The sequence below is a fragment of the Aythya marila genome, assembly GCF_965140915.1.
Source record: "Aythya marila genome assembly, chromosome: 2".
NCBI classification, from domain to species: Eukaryota; Metazoa; Chordata; class Aves; order Anseriformes; family Anatidae; genus Aythya; species Aythya marila.
The window spans coordinates 47,806,407-47,820,475 of record NC_139043.1 but is presented as its reverse complement, the minus strand read 5'-3'; the positions used below and the strand labels follow the sequence as shown (position 1 = coordinate 47,820,475).

General features: G+C 39.7%; 1 protein-coding gene across 2 annotated transcripts in view; it reads left to right on the top strand.

The window, feature by feature from the left end:
• The window catches only part of KCNG2 (potassium voltage-gated channel modifier subfamily G member 2), a 53,677-nt gene that overhangs the window by 14,799 nt on the left and 24,809 nt on the right, over nt 1–14,069 (top strand). Inside the window, exon 1 of one of the 2 annotated variants that reach the window (XM_082754753.1) lies at nt 7,014–9,128. The exons of the other annotated variant lie outside the window; for it this stretch is intronic. The gene's annotated coding sequence lies outside the window, so the exon portion shown is untranslated. Of the gene's footprint in view, nt 1–7,013; nt 9,129–14,069 lie in introns of those variants that run through there. 2 annotated transcript variants of the gene reach the window in all.

Genomic DNA, 14,069 nt, shown 5'->3' with positions numbered 1-14,069 from the left:
TTAATTAGGAAAAAAAGAAGCTCAAGATTTCCTTGGGAGGAGGAAGCATTAAACACTGGCAAGGGTGTAAAAGTCAATGTCTAAAAGGGAGGTGCTTGGCAGCAATTATGGCACATCCGGGAAAATTTGGCATGAAGATGTCTATGGCATCTATACGATTCCTCTCCACTGTCCTCCTGGGATGACTTGGCTGGGGGCAGTGGACCTTTTGATGTTCCACTCTTTCCAGGAAATAAAGCCATTTGGGAGTGTGACACTGGGGAGTGAAAAGAGGATACGTGTTGTCCTGTCCCTTACCTTGTCCTCATCTTATTGCTACTATTTTGCACTCTTCTTTCAGGAAGGCTCCAGTGTAGTGATTTCTCATTCTTTGCTTTTCTCTTTTTCAGCTCATTCAGTGGGGCCTCACTGAATCCAGTAGGTCTGCTGGAGCTGAAGAAACACTGTTTTTTCTGTGTGCAAATTAATCAGAAATCTGAAAATCTTAACAAGTTTTACAAGAGTGAGGACATTCTTTGCTGTATGCTGTTCTGTATATCCAGAATTAAAATGAACCTTCTATATTTAGATGCAAATAAGCAGTCCATATTGTGAGACTACATGTACAATTAAGATCTTTATTAGCTGTGCATTTATAACATTTTATGACAGTGTGACAAACAGCACAATATATAAGCATTCTGAAACAGCTACCAATTAATGCTTATTTGATGTTTTTTATATGCATTATGAAAAGTAGCTTTTATTTTTTATTTTTTTTAACTGTTGTGGGCTGGTGAAGTCAATGACCCTGACTTTCCTATAGCTGTAACAAAATGCAAGTTGCCTTTAATCAAGTGGGAATGCAGAGAATGCATAAAACAGAGGCAAAAGGTAAAAGCATGAGATCCTCACATAGGTGTTACAGAAAAAATATATCTATTTGATTAGTTATATTATTTTTATCACTGAGCTTTTTTTCCATATAAGTAAAATGAATAGAGCGATTTCTAGGGTTTGAAGGAAACTTGCATTTTTTTTTGTTGTGATTCCTGAGGAATGCAGTTCGAGAAGGGTATCTCCTATTTTTAGATGACAACATTTATCCAGCACCAGAAGAGGTGACACCAACTGACAGTCTTTGACCCTTGTGCTGGCTTCTCTTCTGCAATATGACTCTTCTTTATGTATATGTACCTTAGAATGAATGTGTGAGCACTGTCTGAAAGGAAAAGCACAGCCCTTTTGTTGCATGTGGACTGTCTAGGTATGTTCTTTCCAAATCCAGGAATAATGTATTCTGTTTTCAGCTTAGATGCATATATATTGTCATAAACACACATATACATATTTCCACCTGCTTCCTGTGACAAGTACCTGTGTAGACACTCGAGTAGACACTCAATCAAGCTATGCACATCGGAAATTTGAATGCATAGGCTGAGTACAAGCAAAACCAGTATCTGCAGCAATTACATTTAACAGAAGAATTAAAAGGGGATATACCTCCTAACAGAAATTCTGGGAATATGTTCTGCTTCAATAAAACAAGAAACATTTAGTAATAAATATACCAGCCTATTGTGAGTCTTACAAAAAACTTCCTCAAGCATAGCACTCAGTTTTAATTACAGAATATTTTAGGTTTATGTGCACTACAAAAATGTAGAAATCAATTGATTTTTAGTAGTATTTTTGCTATTTCAGTCAGTATCTTTTCTGAGAGATCACTTGATACTCAGTGCTGACTTCTGATGTCAGAGTGGCATACTTTAAAAAGTTATAAATTTGAAGGATCTTTTGTTATGGAAATGGAAAGAGAGGGAAGGGAAGGGAAGGGAAGGGAAGGGAAGGGAAGGGAAGGGAAGGGAAGGGAAGGGAAGGGAAGGGAAGGGAAGGGAAGGGAAGGGAAGGGAAGGGAAGGGAAGGGAAGGGAAGGGAAGGGAAGGGAAGGGAAGGGAAGGGAAGGGAAGGGAAGGGAAGGGAAGGGAAGGGAAGGGAAGGGAAGGGAAGGGAAGGGAAGGGAAGGGAAGGGAAGGGAAGGGAAGGGAAGGGAAGGGAAGGGAAGGGAAGGGAACTACTGGCTGAGGATACGTGGGTTGTCTGGTGTGGAGAAAAGAAGGCCAAGAGGCAACCTCATTGCTCTCTATAGCTTCCTGAGAAGCAGAGAGGTAGGCTCTAGTGCTACCACACACATCACACCAACATCACATCTGCCATTCTCAGATATCCCAGGGTGTCTCAGATTGCCCTCTGGGTGGGCACCAGATTCAAGCTTTCTTGTTTCCACTGTAAGCTGGCAGGAGCTGATGGCTGATTTGACCCTTGTTCTTTCCCTGCCCTGTGCTCCTGAGGGCTGTACTTGGAAATGCACATGTGTTTCATGTCTCGAATCTCATGTCTGTCATTGCCCTGTGTGTTCAGGGGAAAATATCTGTATGTGTGTGGATATAAGTGTGTGTATGTGTAATATATAGATGTATGGGGAAAATATATAAGGGGAACACACACACACATTTAAGCTTGTCCTTAGTAGCAGTTATGCATTTACTTGGAAACAGTTTTCTTAGGTGGTATTGCACACTAAAGGCCTGATTCTGAGAAGGTAGAGAGCTTACTACTATTATATTTTGCTTGGCAGTTACTAATTTACATGTGCAGGGACTCAGCATACCCTTGGATTATGCTCTACAATAATGAAGTAGCTGCTTTATACCATATTTGTCTCTATTCAAAGCCTTTTATCCTTCACTTCTCCTTCTTCACAGCATTTCAGGAAGTTACATATTTATTTTTGACTTATTAGTTGTTGTAAGCATAAAACCACCGAGCGATCTTAGTTCATTATCACAGTTTCTCTGGAACAGTGCGATTTACATTTCTTTGTCAACCACAAGAGGTTTGGCTAAGTGATTTCTCTTTCCCATTCTTTTTCTGTAAACCCGTTTATGTTAGCTTATGTCATATATTTATTTTACATTTTGCTTAGTTTCTAGATCATGAGGCTATTCTTTATGGCCCCAAAAGATCCATGTAATGACTACAAACACAGATACTTACATTATGAACCAGACTCATTGTATGACACTGATAGGATCTTTTCTACTGATTAGCTCTATCAGGCAGGCATTGCCAGTGATCCCCCCTGTTCCAGCCTGAGGATTTACATCCCTAGAAGCCTGTTTCCATAGCCTTTCAATTCCTGTTGAGTCAATTCAGGCTAGGGCTTATGGAGTATGATGTTATACTTTGGCACAGTGTTTGAGACCAAATGGGGCTGCAAATTCCTGTCAGGATGTAGAATTATTCAGCAGCCTAATATTTATTTCATGTAGTTGTATGGGATTGACTTTGGAGAGCTAATGCTCTTGTTAGAAAGGAGACTGAATAAACGAGAGCAGCTACTTGTTCAGAGCTTAAGCTAAACAATTCTGCATCAGTGTAAGCTACTGAGACTGCTAAATGCATTAAATAAAAGTGTAAAATAAATTATGCAAAAAGAATTATACACTACAAATCAGATTACATGCTTTCCTTTCAAACATCCTCATTAAGTAGCTGTTATCTACTTATTTACTTATCTTTACTTACATTTGTAGATACTGATATCCATGTTTACTCTTCACTTGGTGAGAAAGCAAAGGGGATATGAATTTATATTTTATGAAATGTTATATTTATTGAAATTTTTCAGGAGGACAGAGGACAAAAGGTTTTTTTTGTGCACATTTCCTCAATGCCTTCTGTATGAGTAGTAGAAGTGTCTAGCAGGAAAACAATAACAAAATATTGAAGTTTTGTTTGGGAGTAATACCATAGGATAAGTAAAATAGAGGTAGGTAAATCTGGGGTATTCTGTTTTATTTCATGATGCAAATATCACAGAGCTGTTGAGCATATAAACACTGTGCCATAGAAACACTTTTACTCAGTACTTTTGTTATGGAGTGAAACTGCCTTTATAGAGACCAGGCTCTAAATTCCTTAGTGGACAAGGCATATTAGATATTTGCCACTCACAATACAAACTTGAAACTGAGATGTGTCATACCTTCCTTTTTGTTGTTATCTGTGAAACTCTGCTTTCTCAGTTAGTCAAGCATCAAGCTACTCTCCCCAAGCAACGCTGGTAATACAGCACTTCACCACCAAAAAAAAAAAAAAAGTGACCTGATGAGTTAGACCAGCTTATTCACCTGCAGAACACCTTCTAGGGAGCCTTCTTTGGCAGTCAGGAGCATTGGTCTGAGAAAAAGAGGTGCAAAGTTATGACTGCATGTGGCAGTCTCCAGGTCTTCTGAGAGCATGCTGGAGCTTCTGGCAACAAAGAAAGTTAAAGCAGCCTTCCACTGCTGAAAATGGAATAGTCATATATACCCTCTTAGTTGAAAAAATAAAATGGCTAGCTACTATGCTGGCCTATCAGGTAAAGGTGGAATGAAGAAGGAGCAAGCAACCTGGAGTTACAAACTGGGAAGAGGGAACTTAGAGAATCAATTTCCACAACTCTACAGGCCCAGATCACCAACATCTTAATCACCTTTTTCTTTTCCATTGGTAATGGGGTTCCCACAGGTCTGTTGCCCTTTGTACATACAGTTGTGAGCAAAGTCATCAAGGCAGGCACTAGGGTGATCATGCAGTACACGGTATTTATGTTCAGACTTGAAGTGTCAGATATCCAACATAATCCAGGTGCAGGGTAAATTAGTTTATGTGGTCGTAGTGATTTTGCTTATGTGAAATCCATTGTGTGTCTGCACAGCACCACATAATAACCCTACACCTATGGAGTTTTGTTACATGTAAGTTGCACTGGGAAGTTAGAACTGAGTGAGAATGATCAGCTACTGGGAACCCTGAAGAAGCCCTGGATTCTGCAGAAGTCTTACACACCTTCTGAACAAAGCCCTTGGATTAATAACCTCTAAATTTCAATTTTAAAATGATGAGATAGTGCAGCTCATGGAGCCTTCCTCACAGAAGGAGAATTTTGGGTGGTAATGGACTGCAGTAGCTTTAAATTCCTGGTCATCTTTCTGATGGTAATGAGATTTATGATATAGGGGAAGAACAACTTGGAGAAGAAATCCATGAGGATTGGAGTGTGCCAGAGGTACTGGGATTTCTCCCTCTACACTACCCTTCTGAGTCCCCACCTGGAGTACTGCATCCATCTCTGGGTCCCCCAGCACAAGAAAGACATGGACCTGTTAGAGCAGGTCTGGAGGAGGGCCACAAAAATAATAAGAGGGCTGGAGCACCTCTCCTGTGAAGAAGTGCTGAGAGAGCTGGGGCTGTTCAGCCTGGAGAAGAGAAGGCTCCAAGGAGACCATTTAGCAGCCTTCCAGTACCTAAAAGGGTCTCATAAGAAAGATGGGAAGAGACTTTTTACAAAGGCATGTAGCAATGGGACAAGAGGTAATAGTTTTAAACTGAGAGAGGGTAGATTTAGATTAGATGTTACAAGGAAATGTTTAACTCAGAGGGGGGTGAGGCACTGGCACAGGCTGCCCAGAGAAGCTGTGGATGCCCCATCCCTGGAGGTGTTCAAGGCCAGGTTGGATGGGGCTTTGGGCAGCCTGGTCTAAAGGAAGGTATCCCTGCCCATGGCGGGGGAAGGTGAGCTAGAAAATCTCTAAAGGTTCTTTCCAACCCAAACCATTCTACGGTTCTGTGATCTGGCAGAAGGATTTATTGTTTGCAGCACTTGCAGAATAATGTATGCTTTGTGAGTAACAACATGTTCTTTCGCAACATGAAAATAACTGCTCAGAAACAACCCCCTGTCGGTAGCAGTAATGCTGTTAAATGAACCCCATAGCTTTATTTTATCCTGATATTTCTGTGTATCTGTTGACATTTCAGGTAGAACAACAGTGAACAATTTGGCACAAGCAGAAAGTGTTCTGAAAAAAAGGAGTGCTTTCTCATGGAGGGCATCAATTGTACATGTGCTAGCACAATAAAATACCTGCTAAAACAATTAGTAAATAAATTACCAACCTGAGCATCACCCAAAGGCCTGGATTGTTTTCTTAACATACTGTTTTCTCACCTACTTTCATTGCCCCAAAAGCTCTCCTTACTCAGTAGTTCTTATAAACTTGTTGGGTCAAAAACCCCTAGACAGGAGGCACAGTTAGAGCTGAGCTTCTTGTGTTTCTGTCACTGAAGCAGTTCTCCCTAATGTTATGCCAGAATCTGTATTTGCAACCTCTGGTCCACCAGTGTTCTCCAACAAGATGTCACTGCAACGTTTTCATCTGTTATGCACACAATTATTGAGTCTGTCACCCTACCTCTTGCACCTGTTCCAGGGTTTTTGGAAAGGGACATAATTTTTGAAGGGTTCAATGTGATTGTTGAAGATATTGCAAGTAATTGAGACAGTCATATTTTACTTGATTTTAAAGCCGTCATCTTCACAGTGAAATTCCCTCATTGCCACTGTGTCACTTAGAGAAGTCCATCAAAAATACAGACGTATAGAGAGCAAGGTCTTAAATTCTATCACCATTGTTCCGCGAGCTCACTGAAATAAGAGAAATGAACAAACATGTTTAGCGAATTTAAGGGTTTCTCTGCAGAATGCAGCAATGGCAAGTCAGGGCAAGGAGAAGTGGGATGCTGATGAGATGAATTACAGAGATGCCTTGGACTATTCTGGGTCATTTTTCATCCTCATAAATTTTCATCTTCATTTTCAGTAGGTCAAGATTGCAAGATCTGTTACACCAAACTGCCAAAGGTTTCTGCTGTCACCTGACTGAGGAAAAATATCCAAGCCATCTACTACCATTCCAGCAGCCAAAACCAGCAACATTTCCACCCAGAAGCTCTAACTTCGTCCTGTCAGCTTTTTTTAAGTAGGTTAATGTTGTTAGTACAGGCACCTGCCTAGGAGGAATTCAGAACAGAAGATGTCATGAAATTGAATGGTGTTTCAAAATGGTATTTTATGTTTAAAATAATATAAGCACATGAGGGATACTTTCCTAGTTATATTATTCATTTTCATATTTAATTCAGAAAAAAAAAAATAAATAAAATTAATTTACTTCAAGCTTCTGCAAAATTTCCAGTTCACCCCACATGAAAGCTGCAAAATGTGAGTGTCACTTGGTAAAGACTACACAGAATAGAAAGGCTCTGGGATCTTCATCTCCAGACAACGAAGCTTATTAGTTGTGAAAATGGAACATGTATACAGGGCAAGATCTGGAGAGCCTTTTCATTTAAGAACATGTTTGGCAGGCAGGATTTCCTAATTCTGCCCACAGAGCAGAGGAAAGGGAATGCTCACTGCATTATGCAGCAGTTAGTTGCATTTTTTTCATTATTCTTAGTGTTCAGTACATGGCACCATGCCTCATTGGAGCTCTACTGTAGAGTTAAAAAACCCTCTCTGTTTGAAGGTCACCTCATAGAACAGTTCTAAAAGTGCAGCCTTATTTATATTGTGCTAAGCTATTTGTCCCTGTGCATATGCACAGAAATGGGGGTGAAGTTGAACCCGGGAAGAAGAGAGGGTGAGTGAAAAGTGTTTTTCATTTTAGTTCTCACTGTCCTACTCTGTTATTAATTGGACATACATTAATCTTCCCCAAGTCAAGTGTTTTTCCTGTGACAGTAATTGGTGAGTGATCTCCCTATCCTTACCTCAGTCCATTAGCTTTTCCATTGTAGTTTCTCCCTGCCTTCTTCTGAGGAGGGGATGTGAGAGGGCAGGCATCTCATGGCCAGTCAAGGCTAGCCCACCACAGGTAGATTATCATGGGTTCAGCTGGAAAGAGTTACATGTCATCCCTGTTTTTCCTATGTGGTCTCTGTGCTGATTTGATACCATGCTCAAATGGCTGAATTTTAAGATTTCACTTATGCATTAAAATCTGGAGTATGCTTTCATCAGAAAAGGGAAGTGAGGGAGACTAAGTAGTAAAAAACTGGAAGAATCTACGAAGTTTAGGCAGAAAAGTTTTTCCCTACAGAATTATTTTTACTTAAAAACAGAGCTTCATGTCCAAATTGTGTTTTATTTGTTTAGGTATATTAAGCCTTAGTTTGGTTACAAGAAGACAGTATGCTTGTAAAATGTGTTTTCATAATCAGTTGTAGTTTCCAGAACACATTAGCAAGGTACCAGGTATGAACAAAGCCTAGCGATGGCTAAAGTGAACAGACTTCAGATCAAGAAATATACTTTAGAGTTCGAGGCAGTTAGATTGTGCATGGAGTACTGTTTGATCCTGTTAACTACAAACATGGATCAGTCTCAAGAGTTTAAAATTAAAATGTGTTCTTTCTGCATTTGCTTGGTCAGTGACCGAGCCATGCTAACAGGGTACCTTTGATCCTGAATCCTGGCAGCCACTAGACGATGAAATTTCTATCCTTCTATGAATCATGCATGAGTTTGTTCTAGGAGATTTAACAATTAATCCTTTTTCTATCCTGTTTAATCGGCCAGTGTAAGAGACTTAGATATGGTTGTATATGAGTACTAAATTTTGCTACTTAAGGTGGTGTTAGTTGCCAATCTGAAATATTTCTTTCCATGCCTTTAGATTGCTGTATTTCAGCATAACTAATCATCAGATGTGTGATTCTGTGTGATCATCAGAATCCATTTTTTTAAAAATATGTACTTCAGTCACGATTATGCATCCACAGCTGGCCTAAGGTACAATGTGAATGGTACTATCATATGCAAATGACAGACTGTGTAGGGTGTTAAAACAGCATTGTTTATTCCTCTCACCCAGGAAATTAAACAGATTATCTCATTTCTGTTGCCAAAATTCTGGCAGCATGGAAAAACAAATGAGTTACGGTGTCTTTGCAAGTCATGGAATTATGATTCAGGTATTCCAGTGGATCTGCATCGCTGCAGTAGGGAAAGCAGTTTATAGCTCCTTCTCTAATGCAGATACCAGTATCTTTTATTTCTGATCTATCCCACTAATTTTTGCAATTCTATTCTTAGCAATTTCCCACCCAGATGACTAATATACTTGATTTAATACAAAACGTAGCATTTACACTCCTGACTGGAAATACGGAGTTCAGACTGTATGACGCAACTCTCGGCCCAGTTTCACATCCAGATGTTCATGATGATTTGCTGGGGCACTTTTCCTAGTAAAAGGGTGAGTGTACCTCTTCTTATGTATCTTTTTGGGCCATTTACAGGTTTGTATGAATGGTTATTAGACATATATTTTCAAATACATGTTCTTTATCAAGTACCTGTAGGTTTTAAATGAACATTAGGCTTTTTTATCTTCCATATGAAATCCTTTACAGAAAAGATAAAGTGTTTGTATAAAGATGTGTCTTGCTCCTTTTGTTAGATTTAATAAGTTAACACTGGATCTTATGCGTTTTCATTGTTTTTTTTTTGGTTGTTTGTTTGTTTTGCGTTTTTTTTTTGCTGCTGACATTCTTCCTCTCATGTAATTCATAAGTTATTTGTGTATTGACCTGAAGAATATTCCCATTTTCTCTGTTTAAAGAGAAGTTTCCGTTTGAATTCAACATGATTTTAGTTTATCATTAATGTCATTGCATACAATACCTTTTAATTTTAAACTCATGAGACTGTATACTTCATCCATGTTTGTAGTTAACCGGAACTGTAGGGAAAAACTTTTCTACTTTGTAGAAAATCCTTGTAGGATCTACCCAAATCTTTTAGGTTCTTCTATGTTTTGTTTTTTTTACTGCTTAGGATCTATCAGTTCCCTTTACTTAAATACACTTTGAAAGTGCACTCCAAATTTTAAGACATTTGTGACATCTTCAAGCTTGCTAGCCTGAACAAAATTCTGTAATTGTGGGGAGAATGTAAAAGCAAGCATTAGTTCCTCTCATTTGTCTGTTTTCTAGCATGTCTGTCTTCATCTATTGTGCAGTTGAAATGTGCAAATAGCTTCACAGAAAAAATAAATAAATTCTGTTTAAGAGCAATGAAAGCTTGTGGAAATGCAGAAAAACATTATTTTATGCTATGGAGATACAGATAAGGATCCTATATCTTAAGGTAGCTTGTTGTACCAAGTCTCTGATTTCTTAAGAATTTCACAGTGATAATGCTTTCACTGTACAGCTCTGGCAAGTGCAGTACCACTAGATAACTCATAATCTGCCTAATGGAGCTATTTGTATAGCTATGGATACATGTCAGAATAATTAGTGTTGAGTCAAGTTATTTGACTTGTTCATTTTACAAATTGAATTATTTCAGCTAATTGTGCAGCATGGCAAAGATGTAGTGAGAGAAGATGAGAAAACTTCCTTTTTTCCTCTACTAAATTAATTAAATTGTTAAAAGAAAATGTACGTTCAGGATGTGCCAAAAATGTCCAGTTTCACATGCTGAATTTTGCAACTACCATTGCAGTATGACTCTTCCTGTTTTTGTTTTGTTGTTGTTGTTGCTGGGTTAACTGATACAGCATCTCCCTGTAGCCCCAGACTACTCTGGAAAAGGCTATTTTAGCTTTTCTGGTCTACTGTGCCTTTCTCCGTTAGATCCTGTAACTGATGTAGAAATGAAAAAAATAATAAAGGATTGTTCATAATTTCAACTTCTTGGACTACTGCCTTTTCTAAGTGTATTTAATAGGTTATTGATAGTAAACACAAAAACACATAAAGTTCAACTTTTTGGAGTTACATAGAAAATACTATGTGTGAAATTAACACATCTCCCCTTTGTCCTTTGTGGTATACCTTTTACTAGTTTATAGTAGTTTGTGCTGATTTTCATTCTTTTTTTTTTTTTTTTTTTCTTTTCCTTGAGTCTTTTGAGAGTGAAGCCAGCACCCTACATAGGAAACAAGTTGTGTTTACATGTCTTCATGATTTTTGAAATCTAGATTAATTCCAAAACTGCTTTTGTCAATGATGTCTCTGCTCCAGAAAATTTGCAGAAAGGTGCTTTAGGTGCTTATGGTTTAATCAGTGTTACAGTCCCACTTTCATTCCTTATGAAACAACATTTTTTTGTGATGTGAAAGTAGGAAAGCAACAGGCAGAATTCAGACCCCTGTTGTGCTTGGAGGGGTACAAATATGCAGTAAGATGGTTCTTGCTTAGAAAACTTTAAACAGAAACTCAAAGAAAAGTGTGAGACAAATTCTGTCCATGTCTTTGTATAAAGATACTTTAACGTAGATTGGAGAGCTGAGGTACAAAGTCTTGGATCTGTCTTGCTGTGGTTCACCTCTTTCCAATTTTGTGTCTAAGTTGTAGTCCCTTGTTGACCTCATTGTATATGTCTTGGCTTGTAGTTTGGTCTACTTGTACACATGTAGAGTAGTTCCTTTATCAAGGGAATTTGAATGTAGATATTCAAACACTGCTGCCAGAAGTAGTCTAATGCAACCCTTAGAGTTTTGAATGCTCTGCCTGCATGGACGAGTATCAGACTGCAAAAATATTTGATGTGGACAAACTCAGAAACTCCCCAGATCAGGAGAAGTCTGCTTTTTTGCTAAGATGTGTGTTTTATTGTTTCCATATCCTCCTAGTCTCAGTTTTTGTTTTTGTTTTTGTTTCCCATTTGTCTATTGCATCCCACCTGTTCTATATTGTTTAAGCCCCTGGAGCAGGTGCTGTCGTCTCTTCATCTCTGTCATCTCTTCAGGTTTCACAATGTCTGGCAGGGAATCCAGGTTCTACCAAAATGTAGTAAGTGTAAGGATAACATGGATTTCCTGAACATTTTCATCCAAAGCATTAGCTGTAATACCACCACATGTAAGGTCAACTGCATGTGTAAGCTTTACAATTAAAATAATTGTGTACATGGTAAATTATAAATAATGTCACAGCAAGCTGTGGGTACTGCTTTGGCAGTAGGCAGCAATGTCAAGTTTGTCTCTGACGGAAAATGGCTGAGTGCTGCAGAATGAATTCACTGACTCAACTCTCTTTGGACTTGAGAGAAAGCATCTTGTGTTCACCCTAATTTATGCTTCATGTCTGCGACTTCAAATTATGACAAAGTAACCTGTGCTCTGTCAAAGTGTGTTTCATTTCACAAGGAAAATTTTAAAACTTTAATTACTAAAAAGCCTTGTGGCTTCCTTTTGCTGCCATAGTATGAGTATAAACCTTCAGAACTTTGTAACTTAAAGCAAAAGTTCAAAAGAGCATATTCACAAAATCACAGAGTAGTTGAGGTGGGAAGGGACTTGTGTAGTTCATTGAGTTTAACTTCCACTGCTCAAAGAGCAATCAGCTAGGCAGTCTCTCAGCGTTGTATCCAGTTGTGATCTGAATACTCCAGGAGAGCCCACAGCCTCTCTCAGCAGCCTGTGTGACCACCCTCACAGTACCAGTTTCTTCTTACATTTAAGAAGAATACAGGAAATGCAACAATTTCCTAAATGTGTATTTGTGCCCATTGCCTCCTGTTCTTTCACTGGGGACCACTGAAAAGAGCCTGTTTCCATCTTTACTGCCTGCCATCTCACAAACATCAATCAGATCACCCTGAGCCTTCTCTTCTCCAAGCTGAACAGCTACAGCTCTCTTAGTCTTTCCTCATATGTTGGATGTTCCAAGCCTTTGATTGTCTTTATGGCCTTTTGGTGGATTTTCACCAGTACATCCATGCCTCATTTTTACTGGGGAGCCCAGAATTGAATGCGGCACTCCCAAATGTGTTGCACCAATATGTCACCTCCCTCAACCTGCTGACAGCAATCTTTCTAATGGGCAGTCCACCAGGACCCCCATTCCCTTTTGCAGTCTCTAGCTGATTGGCACCCAGCTTGTACAGGTGCACGGGGTTATCCTTTCTTATTCTTTCCCAGGGGAAGGACTTTGCATTTCACGTTTGTTGAACTCTTAGAGGTTCCTGTTGATGTATTTCTCCAGCACGTCCAGGTCCCTCTGAATGTCAGCACAACTATTTGATGTATCAACAGCTCCTCCTGATTTCATATAATCTGCAAACTTGCTGAGTGTGTACTCTGTCCCATCATGCAGTCATTAATGAAGATATTAAAAAGTATTGGACATCACTATTGACTGCCCTCCAGTTGCACTTCGTGCTATTGATCAGAACCCTTTGGGCTCAGCAGTTCAGACAGTTTTCAGGCCGCCTGGCTGCCCACTTAATCGAGTCTGTATTTTCTCCATTTGTCTGAAGACTCAGCAGGCATCCCTGTCATTGCTAAAGTCAAGATAAAAAGTATCCACTGCTCTCCTAGTCCACCAAGCTTGTCATCATCTCAGAAGGTTGTCAGGTTGGTCAGGCACGTTACCCTCTTCATAAAGCCCTGCTGATGACTCCTAGTCACCTTCTTGTGATTCCTTCATGTTTTTAGAAATGTTTTCCAGGATTATTTGTTCCATCATGTTCCTGGGGATCAAGATGAGGCTGACTGGCCTGTAGTTCCCCAGATCCATCTTGCCCTTCTTGAAGACCAGAATCAGCTTTCTTCCAGTCCTCAGAAGTGTCTCTTGATTGAAAGATTGTCAAGGGTGGCCTCAGAATGACATCAATCATCTCACTTGGTACTTGTGCATGCATACTGTCAGGTCCAATGGACATGTGTACGTCTAGTCTGTTCAGGTGTTTCCTAGCCTGATCCTCCTTCACAAAGGGCAAATTTTCCTTGCTCCATACTTTACCTTTGGTCTTGACAGCTTGGGATTCCTGCAGGCAATTCTTAGCAGTAAAGACCAAAGCAAAGAAGGCAATAGATACCTTGGACTTTTCCATTGTCACTCAGTTCCCTGTACTATTCAGCAGCAGGCCAGCATTTTCTCTCCTCTTCCTTCTGCAGCTGATGCACACCTGCTGCAGCCCTTGTAGCTGTCCTTCATAACACTCATCAGATTCAATTCTAGGTGGCCTTCAGCTTTCCTAACCATTTTCCTGCACATTCCTCCTGGGTTCCCCATTCCCACTTCTGGCCCACCAGCCCTGACCCCTAAGCTCTTGATAGGCTCATTGCCATTGCTAGCCAGAGCCCTGTGCATTCCCTCTGCTCTCTCACATGCAGGACAGCTCTTGCTCCTTGCCACCCCAGTCTGTCTTTCAAACTGAAGCATTTATATGGCATTTCTTCTGC